The sequence below is a fragment of the Manis pentadactyla genome, chromosome 12 (genome assembly GCF_030020395.1).
Source record: "Manis pentadactyla isolate mManPen7 chromosome 12, mManPen7.hap1, whole genome shotgun sequence".
Taxonomy (NCBI): Eukaryota; Metazoa; Chordata; class Mammalia; order Pholidota; family Manidae; genus Manis; species Manis pentadactyla.
This window is the reverse complement of record NC_080030.1, coordinates 93,759,549-93,777,212: the sequence shown is the minus strand read 5'-3', so window position 1 is coordinate 93,777,212 and position 17,664 is coordinate 93,759,549. Positions and strand designations below refer to the sequence as shown.

Sequence of the window (17,664 nt, the reverse complement as noted above, 5' to 3'; positions counted from 1 at the left end):
AAATGTATTGTGGCCTATTGTGTGGTATTACATGTAAATGCTTATTTTTCATATAAGAGCTTAATTGTTCTAAGGACAATGGCCCAAAACAGTGATAGCAAGAGAACTTAAAACTGGGTCCCAAGTGATAATTGAAGGAACTGGAAACAGGTACCCAGATGAAAGACTTTTGGGGTAAAAAGAGCTGGAGCCACAGTTGCTCCCCGATGTCTGTGGGTGTCATCCTCACGCTGGTTGCCCTAGGGGTGGGGGGCAGACTGCCTGGAGGCAAGCTTGCCTCCGAGAGAACTCCGACATTCGCCGTCACTTGGTGCTTGTCACTCCAGACTGGGCCTGGCTGCGGAGGAGGTAGTTCTCCGCTTCTCACTGCAGGTGTTTGATCAGGATCACCCCCCTGGTGGCCAGGCCTTCGGTGGTGGGAAAACGCCCCTCCCCTGCTGTAATGTTTATTGGTATTTACTTCAAAAAGAGGGTAAAGTTTGCTTTTCACTAACCATCTCCTTGATTGAAATAATGAGTTTATTAAGGCCAATTAAGAAGGGGTGGCCACTTCTCCAGAGCTGCTGTTGGTACCTAAAGACAATTTTATGGAATGAATATCTTTGATGTAGTGTTTCCGAAACTTCAGCTTACCTTTCTGGAAATCCCTTATCTCAAGGAAGAGAAGGGAAATGTACCGACTGCAGACCAGGCCAGTGAGCCCATGCCCTGTTCTCTTCTCCCTCTTTTGCTGTAGCGGGAAGCTTTGGAAAGAACAAGAAGCCCAGAGTAGATGTAAGAAGTTCATGAACTCCACAAGAGAAAATGTTGGCGCAGGCTACATTTATCATGCAGGATAAGTCTTAATTACTTTGAAGCTTAGATCCCCAAAGTTGGGGATTTCAAATCTAAAAAATAAGGCCTTTTAAAGCAGATGCTGATGACTAGAACCAGGAAACTTGTCCCATCCTTCACTTCCCTTCTTGTGCATGGGTAACAGGAGGACCGCCACCCCCATCAGCAGACAGAAGGCCCAAAAACAGGAAACAACATCAGATAGTTTCAGTATACTTTGGGAAACTCCTGAAAGTGGGGGAAACATGCGTGGGTCTTTAAAAATGAATCATATTTATGTATTTAATGTACAGCTACTTCATTACTTCCCACATTGCAGCCTAACGTTCATTGGTATATTTTCTTATTTGTCCTTCCTTGATGTGTCCAACTGCTATGGGTTTGGTTTCCTACTGGTACCATCAAGGTGTTAAACTAGCCACTGATAAATGTGTGACAAAGTATGTATGGAAAAAAGAAACCACAAGAGATGAAAGAATAAGGTGATTTTTTTTTTTATTAAGATTTGCTTAGTGTGCCTACAGAGTCCCTGGTGTATTTGGCTGCAGAGCAGCTAGATGGGAAAAGATTTGACTAACCTCTTCCAGCACAGTCTCCCCAAAACAACAGCGCTGTATGAACACCTTAACATTCTGAAAGCCCCTTGAAGCCGCCTCCACTTCCTCACCCAGAGGGTCAGCGTCTGAAACACTGGGGTGCTTCGTCTACATGCCCATCTGTAATCTGCAGGCAGCACAGCCCTGACTGAGATGCCCTTGAGGAGGCCTGGCCCTAATATTTGTGCGGCCCCCCAGGGCAAGGGCACAAATGAAGTCATGTGCCAATATTGAAATATTATAAATCAAGCTTAGTGACATAAATATGTTCTGTCCTTCTGCCTTGACACAGTGACCTTTCAGAAGGTCAGGTTTGAATTTAGAATTCTCAGGCTCCTTGGTGTTCCGAGCTGCAGCATGATGGGGTAGGGAGAGCCCGTGTACACCCTGCCCTCTTTCCTACCCCTTCTCCTTCCATGCCCCACTCTGTCCCCCACTGCGGGGACCTTGATGCCTGCACATGGTCCAGCCTCGCCTCCAGGGGCCAAAGTTGGTGCCCCCTTCCCGAGCAGCCCCCAGCATCTGGGCGGGGGAGGTGCCCGTGCACCCTGGTCTCAGGAAAGCGTTTGGCTTGCTTTTGCCAGAAATCTTGTTTGTTGGGCCTCTCCTTCCAGCTTTGTTCCTGTACCTTCTGCATGCCCCACCTCTCCGTGCACACCTGGATTTCTAACTCAGGACCAGGTTTCAAAACTGCTCTTTTTCAGAGCCCATCATCAATCAGCCTTTCTTTTGCCCACTCCAGAATAAGTGATTTTCTTAATACAGTTGCAGAGACTTCTAACAGTTTTTGGAAGTACTATCACAGGACCCTCCATACCTGAAGGTCATAAATCAAAAAGCCTGTGGTGTGTGTGGTCCCCCTGCTTGGCTACTGTCTCAAGTCATCGACCAGACCACTTAACTCGTCTATACCTTTTGGCCCCATCTACAAAACTGAATGCCTGTCCCTAACTATTTCAAATGGATGTTCCCAGAACAAGTTTCCAAATACATATACAAAGAGCAATCAAAATACTCCTTTAAGCCCCCTTCCAGGAGAACCTCATTTAACTCTCCAATTGCTTTTTTATGTTACCAAAAAATATGATTCAGATTTCCCTAAGTTGACAGAAAAGCGCGAAATCTGTTTCTAACAGATGTTCCCCCTGATCCCCCAAATGTAAACATGTTTGCAAGACGCTAGTGAGACAACCTGTTTACACAAGGAAGTACTTAGAAAAGCAAACACAGAAGCACCACCCAGAGCAGTCATTGTGATCAAAGTGCCGTCAATTATTAGGGTGTAAAGGGAACTGATGACTCAACTTAGCACCACCGCGGTCTCCAGATTTCAGTTTCGCAACAGAGCTTCTTTTCAGGAATATTCTTCATATACACACAAATCCGATTTTCTTTCTAAAATGTTTCTCGATTTTTGTCAAACCGGAAATACCAGGATCCCTTCAAAAGACAACTCCGATACCCAGATGATGCTCAGGGAGCCTCGTGAGGAGGTGCTCTGTCTTGGAGAGTCGGGGTTTTTACTCCCAGGGCTCTTGGTGTCTGAGGAGGGAGAAGGTCTTCCATGCAGAGACTCATGGCTCTCTGCTCCTGCAGTCCCCACTTAGTCAGACCTAGCATTAAAACTCTCAGACTGCATGGTGGTAGAAAATAACTTTCTGAATCAATCAAAGTGTGATATTTTGATCATTTCACATGCCTGGGTATTCTGGGCAAATGTATGCTTAAATCAGTGACTCATGGATCAAGATGCAAAGTAGGTCTCTGAATACTGGCTGGCTGGAAATCTGTTTTTAAACCTGAAGTAAAAATATAGTCTAATAAAAAAATTATGATTTGTGTCAAGTTTAGCAGTTTTTGTGAAAATAACCACCGCTGTCCCTCAAAGTAATGTACTCTGGGAGTCCATCCTGAGAGGAAAAGGTGTAGGTCAGAAGTGTCTACATAAAAATCCATAAAATGTCTGTGCTGATAGGAAGGGTCTTCTGTAAAGTTTCATTCAAAACGCCTGTAGGACGCGTTTTCCTGTTGAAACAAAACCTAAATTCTGTTCCTTTGAGAATGGTGATGCCCACTTACATAGACTAAGGGGATAGGCTGAGAACCTGACTTGTCTTTCTGCCACCATGTCTGTGGGAAGTAGCTTGGTGTTTCACAATTTATTTTGGAGTCTCAACAACTTATCTCTCCATGTAATGTGTGGGCTGTCAGGGAGAGAAGGAATGCCACAAACACTATGACCCAGAAGCAAGAACGTCACCACATGCCAACAGAGGGACTAGTAGCCCAAGCTCTTGGTATTTGCAGTACCATTTAAGTGCTAAGTGTATATGCTGGGATCCATCTGTACTTTGGAATACTTAAAAATACTTAAGACTCTAATCCACAAACAAACAAATGAAAGCTATGTGAACTGACAAACAAGTTCAGCGGCATTTCGGGATAATGGTCAATATACAAAAATCAATTTTATTTCTATAGACTAGCCAAGAAACACTCAGAAAATGAAATTAAGAAAACAGCTCCATTTACAAGTGCATCGAAAAGAATGGAATACTCAGGAATAAATTTAACAAAAGAAGTATAAGACTTATACACTGAAAATTACAGACAGAACACTATGGAAAGACAGCGAGAAGACCTAACTAAATGGAAAGATATCCAATGTTCATAGATCAGACTACAAGCTGATGAACAGGCATATTCAGTGCAATCCCTATCAAAATTCCAGCTAAACTTTTGGCAGAAATTGACAGACTACTTTTAAAACTCATGGAAATGTAAGGGGCCCAGAAGAGCTAAAAAAACTTTGAAAAAGAACAAAGTTGGGAGAACTCACACTTTGTGATTTCAGAACATACTACAAAGCTAAAGTAATCAAGACAGTATAGTCAGAGGAAAGACAACGGAATAGAATTGGAAGTCCATAAATAAACCTTTAATGTTTGTGGTCAAAAGTTTTTCAACAAGGGCGTTAGGACTATTTGATGGGGAAAAAACTCTTTCAACAAATGATCTGGGACACTAGATGTTCACATGCAAAAGACTGACACTGAAACTTACCTACACTATGTTGTACTACTCAGAATTGATCATAAAACTAAATGTAAGAGCTGAAACTATAGAAGGCTTAGAAGAGAACAGGAACAAATCTTTGGGACCTTGAATTAGACAATGGTTTCTTAGGTATGACACCAAAAGCACAAGAGACAAATGGAAAAATAGATCACTGGGATTTCATAAAATGAAAACTGCTGTGCTTGGATGGAAACCATTGAGAAAGTGAAAATGTCACCCACAGAACGGGGGAAAATGTTTGCAAATCATACATCTGGTCAAGAATTGATGAGTAGAATACATAACGTCATCAGCGAGTCAGTAGGGATTGGACCCAGGCTGTCTGACCTCAGGTTTATTCTCCTCCTACAGCAGAAAGAGGAGAAACCTTGTCCTGGAGTGGACAGTGATCACAGGGCCCTGCTGCTGAGAGTAGCGAGCAGATTGGTCCTGTGGTCCCGAGAGGCAAAGGTATGACACTCCAAAGGATATATGTTTGGAGAGAAAGCAAAGGAATTAAGTACAAAATGGAGATTGTTCTTTCACAGTCATGAAAAAATATCAAGTGTAATTTTTTTTTTTAATTATAAGAGTGCACAGAGAGCAACAAGGAAAAAGACAGGGGAAGAGGGGACAGCAAGATCCATGACAGCAAGTTAGAGAACAGAACCCAAGAACATCAGTGTGGCACAAGCACATCATAGCCTGCTGAGGAAAGTGGGTGCTCCCAGAGCGGCCCGCTGACTTGATGAGCGGTGCCGCCATGCTGACAGTAAGTTTGACAGGAAGCCAAGTGGGAAAGTTCCTGGAACCAAAACAAGAAAAGTCATGTCTCATCCAGACACTACAGTGGCACCAAATGAAGTCACCCAGGCATGCTCTAGGATAACCAGCATTCAGAAAAAAGGCCCATGGACAAAGTGGGCTCTTACTGGAGTTCATTTACAGCAGGGCATTTTAACCTGAGGTCTGTGAATTCGTAGGGTCCCTGGCTAGGCTTCAAAGGGCCCCTGAACCCCTCCCATTATGTGGGGATGTCTTGTGTATATGTATCTTTTTCTGGAAAGAGAGTCATCAGGTTGTTGAAGGACAGTCACATGCTGGGAGAGAGGTTTTTAAAAATCCGTTTAGATGTTTCTTTAAGTGCCAGGCTTATTTTCTGGCTTGGTGATAGAGTGTTAAATGGTCTGGCACTCCTAATTTTTGGAATAAAAACGAATTCTTAGCGAATGATCTCACTGCCTGCAGGGCTGTCTGATTCTGTCCTGGCATCTGATAGAACTTGTTAGGGATTAGGTAAGACAGGATGTTGGTACATTTGAGGTCATTAACCCAAGAAGGGAAGAGGGAAAAAAAAGGCATCTTGCTAAATAAATGTATTGTGGGGTTGAACAAAATGCCAAATAGCTAAGGGACGTTCTTTCTGTCCTGTGCCAACACTTCTAAACCCTGCGTTTAAACACTGGAGTGGCTCAGACAGACCCGGCTCAATGCAGTGCACTGATAACTGCCTCTTTCCAAGAAATTCCTTTTTACTTGTTCTTTTATGGTGGAGGTGCGGAAGGTCGAGATGGCTTGCATAACATTTTTATAAGCAGATACAAATAATACAGAACCTAGCAAAACAACGAAAGCTATCTTTTCACCTGGTGAATAGCATTATTACAGTTCCTGTTTCAAGACTAGGAGAATAATGGACGATATGTCAGAGAACGTATGTGAATAAAAGGTTTTGTCAGACGAAATGTAACCCCAGAAGTTTATTTTTTGCCTGACTTCCCCTTCTATCTATTTCGTTTGTCATCCTTCAACCTTATTTTGAACTTACTCTTTGGGAAATACTCCCTTTAGAATGAAGGGATGACGGATGATGAGGGTTGCACAGTAATGTGAATACACTGAATTCCATTTAAACATGGTTAAAATGGTCAATTTTATGTTTTGCTATTTTACCACAAAAAAAAAAAGGTTTTATGGGATCACACACAGGGAAAGACCATTACCTTCCGAGGTGGGAATTCCAAGTATCTTAATATATTAAATGTCAAACCCTTTCCTACCTGTGCTATGAGTATGAAAGTAATAGAAGCCTGTGTGGGATGAAAATGCTCATCTACACCTGTGTGGTCCCCACTCGCTGGCTGGGGGACCTGGGAGGTGTGTCTGAAGCAGACAATAAGCCCGCAGTAAGTGCTGCTGTCTTTCCCACTCTCTTCACATCTGGGTTTCCTTATCAGTAAAATGAGGAGATGGAATTCAGTGATCTTCAAGGTCCCTGTCAGCTCTGTTGACCTGCGGCTTATGGCGGGAATAAAGGTCTGCAGAACAGTATAAAATCCGTATGGGCAAATGCAACCCCCCGTGTGTACACACAGTGGCTTCTGCTGCTTCTGACTTTCATGCCCCTCTGCTCCCCATTCCTAACTCTTCCTCAGCCTGCCAAGAATCATCCCTGAGCTGGGAGGTGGGAAAAAGGAGTGAAGTGGCCCAGCCTTCAGATGTCCTGCTAGGTTGGGGACTGCAGCAAAACTGGAGCTGTCCCTCACGGTACCACGTGGTCATGGGCATGGTGGGCTTCGGGCACAGCCCCAGATTCTCCAAACGGTATGTGGCCACAGCAAGGTTAAGCACGATTGATTTTTTTTTGTTTGTTTGGTATCATTAATCTATAATTACATGAAGAACATTATGTTTACTAGGGTCCCCCTTCACCAAGTCCCCCCCACAAACCCCATTACAGTCACTGTCCATCAGTGTAGTAAGATGTTGTAGAATCACCACTTGTCTTCTCTGGGTTGCACAGCCCTCCCTGTGCCCCCCACAACACTATACATGCTAATCGCAAGGCCCCCTTTCTTCTTCCCCACCCTTATCCCTCCCTTCCCACCCATCGTCCCCAGTCCCTTTCCCTTTGGTAACTGTTAGTCCATTCTTGGGTTCTGTGCTTCTGCTGCTGTTTTGTTCCTTCAGTTTTTCTTTGTTCTTATACTCCACAAATGAGGGAAATCATTTGGTACTTGTCTTTCTCCGCCTGGCTTATTTCACTGAGCATAATACCCTCTAGCTCCATCCATGTTGTTGCAAATGGTAGGATCTGTTTTCTTCTTATGGCTGAGTGATACTCCATTGTGTATATGTACCACCTCTGCTTTATCCATTCATCTACTGATGGACACTCAGGTTGCTTCCATTTCTTGGCTACTGTAAATAGAAGCATGATTGATTTTTAACAAGGCAGATGGTGGCAGGAACGTGGAGACTATAAACCCAGAGGGAGAAGCTCAGTTTGTCATATGAGGAAGAAGCTGCAGGAAGCAGTCTGTGTCGGGGGAGAAGAGGCCGGGGCTTGGAGGGGTGCGGGCAGCTGGAGGGAGGGTGAAGGCAGGTGTATGGCCAGAGTCTCCACGCGGGGCTTGAACTGGGAACAGATGAGATCTGGCTGTAGTAAATCAAAGCGTGCGTCCTCCTGGCAAATCACCCAACCTGGGGTGGTCTTGGGAGCCCTTGATGCCAGGTGGGACTGGAAAGCAGAAAGGCCGGTTTATTGTGAGAGTAGCAGTGGGCCAGGTGAGAAGCGATGGTAATGGCAGTAGATATGGAGAGCAATGGTCAGATTTGGGATAAAGCTGAAGGTGGAACCGACAACACTTACTAGTGGATTAGATGTTAGAAGTGAGGGATGGGAGGAAAATCTAAGGTAACTCCTAGGTTTTTGGCTGAAACAACTGGGTCGACAGTAAGGTCTTTCCCTGAAACAGTGCATCACACCCCTCCTGCACACCGCGTGCCTCTATACTGTCTGCAGGGTCCTTGGCCAGACTTGTTTGCAGCCCTCACTCCTGCTGCAGCAGTCAGCTCTGGGGAGACCCCACCCACGTCTTGTGGGGACAGCCCACGGCACTTTGCCTTGTGTGAGACCCGCTGGGCACCCACACCGTGCAGCCTGGAAATTGGGGCATCTGCCACTAGCACATGAGGCTGGAAGGTGTGTGCAGCGCTCCATAAAGGGTAAGACTTTTCACAGTTTTTTCTGGCTGATGGACAAAGCACAGTCAGAGGTGAAGTTCCCAGAAAGGGAAAATAAGGCAGAGAACCCTAAGTGTTGAGCCTATGAGGAATCATGACACTATGGATGCCCAAACAGGTTCTCAAGAAACCCCACCTCACTGAGTTACAGGCAGCCCCAACAGACAGGCCCGTCTGCACTGCTGCAGACCAACTTAGTCACTGACTGCCTGATTTCATGGGTGGTCTTTGACTTAGGAATGGAAAACAGGGTACTCGAGCCCTAAATCAGCCTTGTGTCTTTGCTGCTTGGCATTGCCAGGGATGGCGACGCTCTTTGTAAACTTGGACCCAGAGTGAGTGAGGTTCCTAATACGGTGCTTTCACTGACATGTCCCATAACTGAGGACAGATATCCTATGCCTGAAATTCACCTTCAGAGAATGATCTGGGTCATTTTTTAATAAGATACCTGATATTTTTTCTAAGGAACTGTAATAGGAAAAAAATTTAACTCTCATATACATCATGAAATATAACCTTTTTGTACTAATGAGCTGATCATCTTTCTTAATACAAATAATGAACTTGCTAGAGGACCCACAGCTTTGTTGCTCTACTTTGGCATTTTACTGGTAGCACATGGAAAAGTGGTCATATTTCTTTCAGGGAGAGCAATGTAGTGTCCCCAAACTGAGGTGGAGGGCGGTGGTGCGTAGGAAAAGCAGGGGCCTTTAGAGGCAGGCGGACGTGGATTCAGATGGCATGTCATCCCCTGTCCAGCAGTATAACCTTGGGCAAGGCACTTTGCCCCTCTGAGCCATGGTTCTCTCATCCAGCAAATGGTCTCCTGCCTGTAAAATTCCTAGCAGAGCTCTCAACACATAAAAGTTTTCAGCAAAGGGAATTTACGATGCTAATGATGATCATAAATACAGGCCTATATTCCATTTTCTTATGACTCTTAAGTCTACAGAAACCCCCAGATGATTTCAGGTTGTACTCAACACTTGTTTCTTTGTAGCTTTTTCTGTTTTGAATTACCAGTGGCAAATAGTTCTGAAGTGGCCCCATCCTCTTTATGACTGAAGGGAAAATTGGAACAATCTCTCCACTGTATTTTGCGAACTTAAAACACCTTGAATATCAAAGAGGTGAATTTTCTAGATGTGGTTCTCCAGCTAGAGTCACTAGGTCCCAGCACATGAAATGTGTAAGTGGAAACTTTCAGAGATGTTTTATCTTAATTAATTTTCTCCATCCTGTCTGAAATGGCTGCATCTCCCCCCACTTCTTTTGGTTGCAGCCAAAAAAAAAAAGCGCATTTCCTCGTATCACCTTCCCATGCCAGTAGAACAAAGCACAAAAGCCACAAGATCTATGATTCAAAGTTGTCCTGCCTTATATGAGTGACTGTTTAAGTTGTTCAACATGTAGATTTTTTAAAAATTCATCTCTGTAGTTTCCAAAAAATTAACCCCTTTCTTTTTAAAGCTCTTCTAGCCATAAAATGGTGTGCGACAACTGCATCTCGTGTTTCTGAATATGAATAAGGACTCGGGGATCACCCACAGTTAGCATGTTTATTGCTAAAGCTGTCACCAGATTTTTAGTAATATTTTCATACTGCACAAGACCAGCAGAACATTTGAGATTTGACCTTTTCTAACAGGTGATCGTCTCCACATGTAATTTGTATTTTTGGAACTAAGCTTTGAACTCTTGTTTTGTTTTCTGACCACTGTAATTTATCTTCCTACTCAATCCAGAGAGAAAAAGTGATGGAGGGGTGTGTGTGTGTGTGTGTGTGTGTGTGTGTGTGGATGTGGAGTTATTTATTAGTCCTAAAAATCAGTAGTACAATTTGGCAGGGGGACCAGAGTGGCCTTTTAAAACTAGAAAGTCAGATTAGCTCAATGATGTCATACAAATACAACCTGTTGGGTTGCTGAACAAATCGGGTTGTTTTGTTTGGTGAATATTTCTCCCCACGTGACAGTACCAGTTGAGAGAATTAGCTTGAAAGCGCTACATCCCAGAATGTGATGTCCCTGTCCTTTTAAACTTAAGCAAACTTGGATTCCTGTTCAAATAAGAACATAGGCTAATTCTAAAGATTTTGTTTTGTTTTCTTTGCATCACCCCACATCCCAGTAAGGCAGGAAGAAGTAATTAGGATAGGAGAGAATCAGGGACAGGAGGACATGGGATGCAGTACTGGAAATCAGAGAAACATTAAACCAAACCACTTTTATGTTTCTTAGATTGTGATGTTGTATTTGTGATATAGATAAAAATAACTCCACCTATAATTTCCTGGGGAAAAGCAAATATGTCTTTGCTCATCAAATCCCATTAAAGCCACTAAGAAAATCTTAGCTAAGAGCTGAGTTGTAGGAATAAAGAAAGCAATCAGCCTTACTTATACAAGAAGTACCTTCTAGAAAACCTGATCATTTTACCACTAATTGGTTATAAACGTTCTCTTGCCCACTGCTGGCAGCTGGAAACCCACTTGTAATTTTTATGACTGTTGCTGTAATTAAATACCATTTACTTTTTCTTAGGCTTAAAAATGCAGGTCCCACTGACTTTTTCTTTGAAGGAAATCGAAGTTTGTGCAAGAAGGAATTACTTACAATAATTTCCCATATCTGGGATATGTTACTTTACTTGTAAGTAAATGAATAGTACCCACTCAGATATATCTCTTCAAACTTTCCCCCGGCTTCTCTAACAGTAAATATGAAGAAATGAAAAAGCAGTGCTTTCATGCTGAGTGTAGCATTACCATATCTCCTCACCCACCTTTTCCTAAGTAGTCTGGTGAACCACTTCAACGTTTCGTGAGGTCTTAGGAAATCAGTCTAGCTAAGAAGTGCCACGAGGGTGGGAAATGTCCAGGGCTGTCTTATTCATCTTTGTTTTGAGACAGTTAAATGGTGCCCAGCACCAAGGAGGAGGTCAGTAAATACTTGTTGAATGAGTGATTGGGTGTTGTGTTATGGGCTTCTGGGGTCTGAACTATATCCAAGAAAACTAGTAGGTAAGACAGCTTAGAGCTGCATTGTCCAATAAGATAACCATGAACCACATGTGGCTATTTAAATGTAAATTATTAAATTGATTAAAATGAAAAATTCAGTTCCTCAGCTGCACCAGGCACGTTTTAAGTGCTCAGTGGCCATATGTGGCTGGTGGCTGCTGCACTGGACAGCCCAGATACCGGACGACTTCATCATCACAGGAAGTGTATTAGCAGTGCTGGTGGAATGTCATTAGTAGAGGCCTAAGTCTGGGGCTCCAGTCTTTTAAAAGTGAAATTCCTGTGTAACCCTGAGGTGCACTCCTAATTTTTAAAAATAGCCCTTTCAAGTCTCTCCCCCAACACTGTAGGAACTGAGTCAAGCAAGGTGGGTGGCCCACAGAGGTGGCCATCCCTTTGAGACAGATAGCCCAGCAGCAGTGGAGCTGTTAGCAACACGGACTTTGCAGTGGTATGTACACCAGTCGTTAGAACTGCAAAATGTATCTACCGGTTAATAAAGAGCTGCTGCTTTGAGCTCTGCTGTGTCCTTCTGGTGCCCCAGAGGCGCTGACTATATGCCTAGGATTCCCCCAACTTCCTCTTAATCCAGCAAAATGAGACAGCCAATGTCTGTCCCATCCCCTGGGGAGGAGGAGGGTGCAGGGTGCTGTGCAAGGACCCTGCCCCAGCACTGCAGGCCTCACACTGGTGGGTGCTGCCCTTCGCCTCCAGGAAGGCCTGCTTCCTAAGAGGCTTTGTTAGGGCTGCTTCCTCTCTGCCATGGCCAAGTCCCAGATCGTAGAACCACGGCCCCAAGAGGACCTTAGCATCATCTTGCCCAACTCCTCTCGTTTTACTGAAGAAAGAAGTCACACAGAGCTGCTCAGCTAGCTTGTGGCCAATTCACAAATGTCTTGACTCGGTGCTTTTTTTGACTCTGTCTTCGTCTCATCAGTTTCCCAAACTGTGAAATGGGAATTAATATGTTTGTGCCACACAAAGACGAGAATAGAAAGAATAACAGTGCCCAGCACTGCGTGTGTGTCTCTCTTGTACACATTCTCCTTTAATTCTCACAAGAACCCATGAAGGATGTTAGGCTCAGAGGCAGTGAATAGCCTGCCGAGGTAACAGAGCTACCGAGTGAGAGAGCTCTGCCTCTCTGAGGGCTGGGGAAGCTATAAACTCGTTTGTAAATGTAAGATACCATAACCACATGGCATCACTAGTTTGGAGCTTGTGGTATTTTGCAGTTCAAGATTCAGTGCCATTGAAAGTGGTAACTCTGTTCAAGTAATGCTTTCTTTTTTCTTCTTTTTTTTGACTTTGATACTGTGCCAGTTGCACAGGCTTTGGCTCAGCGTTGAAACAGAAGTGGGCTCCTTCGAAGTATATTTTTAAAATGAGAGAATCCAAATTTGTAATTAGCTTTAAAACTCTAGTTGTGCAGTTTGAGCATCTAAAGAACTTCTGGTTAATCAATTCTGTTACTGGTGGTGGTTTGTTCGCCTTCCTCCCCCAAGCAATTAAGCCCTTTGAGAAAACAAAGTATGTTCTTTGAGGGGTCATTTCCTGTACTACCACTTTATTTTTCACACCCTTTATTCCTGGTGTATTTAGAAAATTAACCATATACCTAATGGCAGCAAAGAAAAATCATATAGAAGCCAACCTACCCACTTGACGCCTAATTGTCACAAGAATGCTATATAAATTAAACAGAGAAGCCACAGTGAAGGAAATGATACACTTCTTGATAAATCTTTTGTTTTTTGGTCTTTTGATAATTTTGATAGAAATGTCCCTTATTTTTAGATAAGATTGTGAAGAAGATTAGTTTAACTCACTACCAAAATAAAATGGCGTGTTTCTCTTGCTCTCTGAACTTCAGCCATTTAACAGTATATAGTATATTCTACTTTGCAGAAATTGAATTTATAGATAAGGAAAGAGTGGCATTATTTCATTTACCTATAAGAAAGAAATTTCTCTTCAATTTTCTTTTATTAGCACATGAAAATTGTAGTGTTCTCTGCATCAATTAACCTGCAAGGTTAAATACACACAGAGAGAACAGAGAAAGAAAAATGAATGGAAAAAGCTATAGATGGAAATGACCTTGGGTTGGGAGCTCTCATTTAACATTTCTAATTTGTAGTCATATTTAGGAACAATGCGTTTGTATGTATGTTTGTTAAAGTAGGTATTATGTCGGTATCGTCACATCTTCTCTGTGTATACCCTGTTTTGTGTTGTATAACAAGACTCTCAATTATACTTTAAGCGATAACAGCCTCCCTCCTGTCAACATAGGACCTTCCAAGTGTTTACTATTTTCTAGAATTTTCTTTGATTTTATTTATGCCATTTTCCCTGTTTCATTGGGATGTTATAGGGGGCACTGTCAAAAATGCATAAAAGTAAAGTTTGTGATGTATAGCCGCACTTGGAGTCATCATGATAATAAGACAATAGGCTTGAATAGAGCTTTAAGATTCTAAACTACAAATTCCTCCAGACTTATTATGGTAGAAAGGGTGTTGACAAGCAAGCACATAGTTTTAAACTTTGCAATATCAGTTTTTATACCAGTGCATTCAGCATTAAATGAAACGATGCATACAAGGCACCTGGCACCAGAGTCGACACATGGTAAGCATTCATGACGGTTAGCTGTTATTATTAGCTCTTCTGATTTGATTTTGTCTTCACATCTCTTTCTGCTCTCTGATGGCCATGTTAAGGAGTAGGAAAATGTCCAAAAATTAGGAAAATGCCAAAAGAAAGAGAAACACGAGGCCTCAGTAGTCTAGAAGCAGAAATTTTTAGCCCACAAATCAGCAGCTGATTCTTTTTCCTCTCATAGTGACGGGTGAATAATTTCCAGCCTCCTCCATACCCTTTTCCAAGTTGAGACCCCATGGACTAGAGGCAGCTCCTCCATTGCCCACACCTGACTTAGCCTGGTCTAATGAGGTTCAGTGTGACAGCAAATTTATCTTAACCACATTTCTCTCGTGTTATGTGAAAACATTTCTCATAAATGCAAGAAAAACAAAAAATCTCCTACATATGGTTATCGTGAATTAGAACTTTAAGATGCACGAGGTGCATGTGTATCGTTTCTATGCCCTTGTCGGAGCGAGAAGTTAAATCAACCAGGCACTCACACTGAGGCAGGGGTGTCAATCGGTACAGCTTTTCTGGAAAGTCATCCAGAACCTTCAAGTTCATACTATTTGACTCAATAATTCTTTTTCGAGGAATCAAGAAAATGTTCAGGAATTCAGACAATCTGATACTCAGTGATATTCAGACATGTCCTTCCAAGTGTTATTTGCAAGAACAACAAGAAGAAGAAAATATATAATTTAAAAAAAACAAAATAGGTGAATAAAACCCTTTCCTATGGGGTGTAATATTATATAGGCATTGAAAAGCATGTTTGTGATGAATTTTTAATAACTTGGGGGAAATGTTCACATTCATAAAACATTGAATGAAAGAGTAGAAACAAAACTCTCAGTATTTTTGAGTAACTGAAAAGAATACTGGTCCACAATCCTTTATCCCCAATTCTGAATCCAAAAGGTTTTTTGGTAACTTCTTGTAGAAAAACCTGGCATGAACTAACATGAAGCTCTCGTTTATCTAACTTAATAAGAATATGCATCTATTTTGCTCCAGAAAAATCTAGCATGTTTGATTATAGAGTAGGGCTACAGACTCTGATGAAATATTATGTGATGAATGCTAGTTGCATCGTAGTACTCTCTAAAATCCAAACAATTCTGAATTCTGGAAAGTATTCTGAAGCCCAGGAGTTTTAGTTATAGGGCTGTGGGCATAGCCAACAAAACACCGTCAGTGTTTTATCAGTGTCAAAGTTACAGTTGACCTTTATTTTTTTCTTTATGCTGTCTCATATTTTCCAGGTATTCTATAATAAGCATGTATTAATTTATCATCACAAAAACATTAACTTAAAAATAAACCTATTTGAGGCATCAGAGAATGATCTCGTGTCAGTCAGCATTCTCCAGTTTATCATGTGCTTCCTTGTCTTCTTGTTACTACAGCCACACATGTCTTTTCACCAAGGTGTTCTGGTTTATTGAACGAAATCCTTCATGAGATGAAATAGGTAATGGATGGAACATTGACCTGGCTGTCTCCAAACTGCTTTTGAGTCAGGAGAGCCCCCAGGGAAGGATGCTCACTTAAAAGAAATCCTCACACAATAGGGCTTCCACCTGCATTGAGCCCAGGCATGAATACCATGGACTATTTGATCACGTTCTGTTTAGGTGGACCTGTCAAGAGGCACAGAGCCAGACGTGTAGCAGGTCACAAAAGTAGGGGGCGGGGTGTTGAAGGATGGCTGGCAGAGGGGGAAACCTTACCATGCAAGGTTTACTCTGCTAACAGACACATCTTCCTCCCCAATCAGATGGACACTCCCTGACCTGTCACGAGGTTGCCCAGCAAAACTTTGGGGTCCATGTCTGAATGGATTGCTGCAGCCGTCTCATCTCTCCCTTTGCCCAGTTCCCTGCATCCTAAGACTCAAAGCCAGCACAGAACCTGGAAAAATTACATGTAAGTTTTGACTTTTTCTTTCCTCAAACCAAACAATGGGAAGGCTATTCTTAGGTGATATTTACAAAGAGCCTAAATGCACATGAGTTACTTTGAACAAAATATCTTGAGAATTATAACTGAGGAAGGGAAACGAGGTTACAGTCTGCATATCGCTGGTTCCTGAACTCAGTGGATTGTAAACTTCAGCTTGCATCAGAGTCACCTGGAGGGCTTAGTAAAGGATGCATCGCCGGCCCTCGTGCCCAGCATTTCTGATTCAGTAGATCTGGGGCAGCCTGGGATTTACCCCACTTGGAGAATCGCTGCGGTGCAGAAGAACTAACTAGTGTTTGGCAGGAACACAGTGGGCTGTGAGGGTGAAGGGAGAATAGATGGCTGGGTTCTCTGCACCTCCTGCAGGCCTGATGCTTCCGCTGGCGCCGTTGGGTGAGGGTGAGGGATCTGCAGACCGTTACACCACAGTCTTAGGAGTGGGTCTCCTTTCAGGGCAAGGGCACACTTGTCAGAAGCTACCAAGGAGGATTGCCATAAGCAACTGTAATCTCTATCAGATGCCGTTTATATATACAAGGAATCTGCTTCACAGCGATGAGGGAGCCATGTACCCACTTGTGCTCCTGTAGGATGGCTGTTCTAGTTCAACTGAACTGTGTGTTCATAAACAAGTCCACGTACAGTGCACCAGATGCACAGCTACAGAGCCGTGTACATAGTTGTGGGTCAGCATGGGCCTTAATCAGTGGAAGTGGACGTAGAGGCAGGAAGCAGGGAATACAGACTTGATAATATTATAGCCACAAATTGAAGTCTCATAGAAAAAAGGAAAGCTTTGAAAGAAAATTAATGGCAAATAGTTCTCTTGCAACAGGGTCTCGACATATTATGTTGCATGTTTTACATACTCCAAATGAAGTGTAATTTTCCCATCACCTGATCCCTGTAATCTTGGGCATCACCATACCCATAAAATCACGGAACAAGTTAGTGGGTGACCTGCAGCCCGTGAGGTATATGCAGGATTGAACCCATTAGGCTGGTCCATTTGGGCCCTAATTTTCTGGGACTTTGCTTTTTATTCTGTGTTTCTAGAAAGCAGCCTTGGAGAACAGCTAGCGAATTCTCATGGGGAGCTAGGAGCCATGTTTCCTCCAGGTATTTACTACTTTCAGGCGCTGCCCCTGGGTCTGACCAGGGGTTGTAATCCCTAAGGAGCAGTGCACAAGGATCCATAGTTTCAAAGAGCTCAGAAACTTCTGTCTTAAATTACCCTACTTCCTCCTTAAGACATGAAGATTATTTATATATTTCTGTACATGTGTGCACATTATATACATACACATACATACATATATATGTATGCATTTGGCTTAAGGAAAAGGTATAACCAAAAACGAGATAAAATAAAGTCGTCAAAGCACAATAGACATTCATCAGCCCCTTCATTCCCACCCCAGGCTTTCCAAACCTGTTTAGAAATAAACTCCATGCTCTTCACTTAGGTGATAGAGAACAGGGCAAACCAGCAAAGGTTTGAGAGTCAGT

General features: G+C 42.8%; 1 protein-coding gene across 4 annotated transcripts in view; it reads left to right on the top strand.

The window, feature by feature from the left end:
* The window catches only part of BACH2 (BTB domain and CNC homolog 2), a 309,960-nt gene that overhangs the window by 160,235 nt on the left and 132,061 nt on the right, over nt 1-17,664 (top strand). For 2 of the 4 annotated variants that reach the window (XM_057489419.1, XM_036896828.2), the window contains one exon: nt 15,971-16,119. The exons of the other annotated variants lie outside the window; for them this stretch is intronic. The gene's annotated coding sequence lies outside the window, so the exon portion shown is untranslated. The remainder of the gene's footprint in view (nt 1-15,970; nt 16,120-17,664) is intronic. 4 annotated transcript variants of the gene reach the window in all.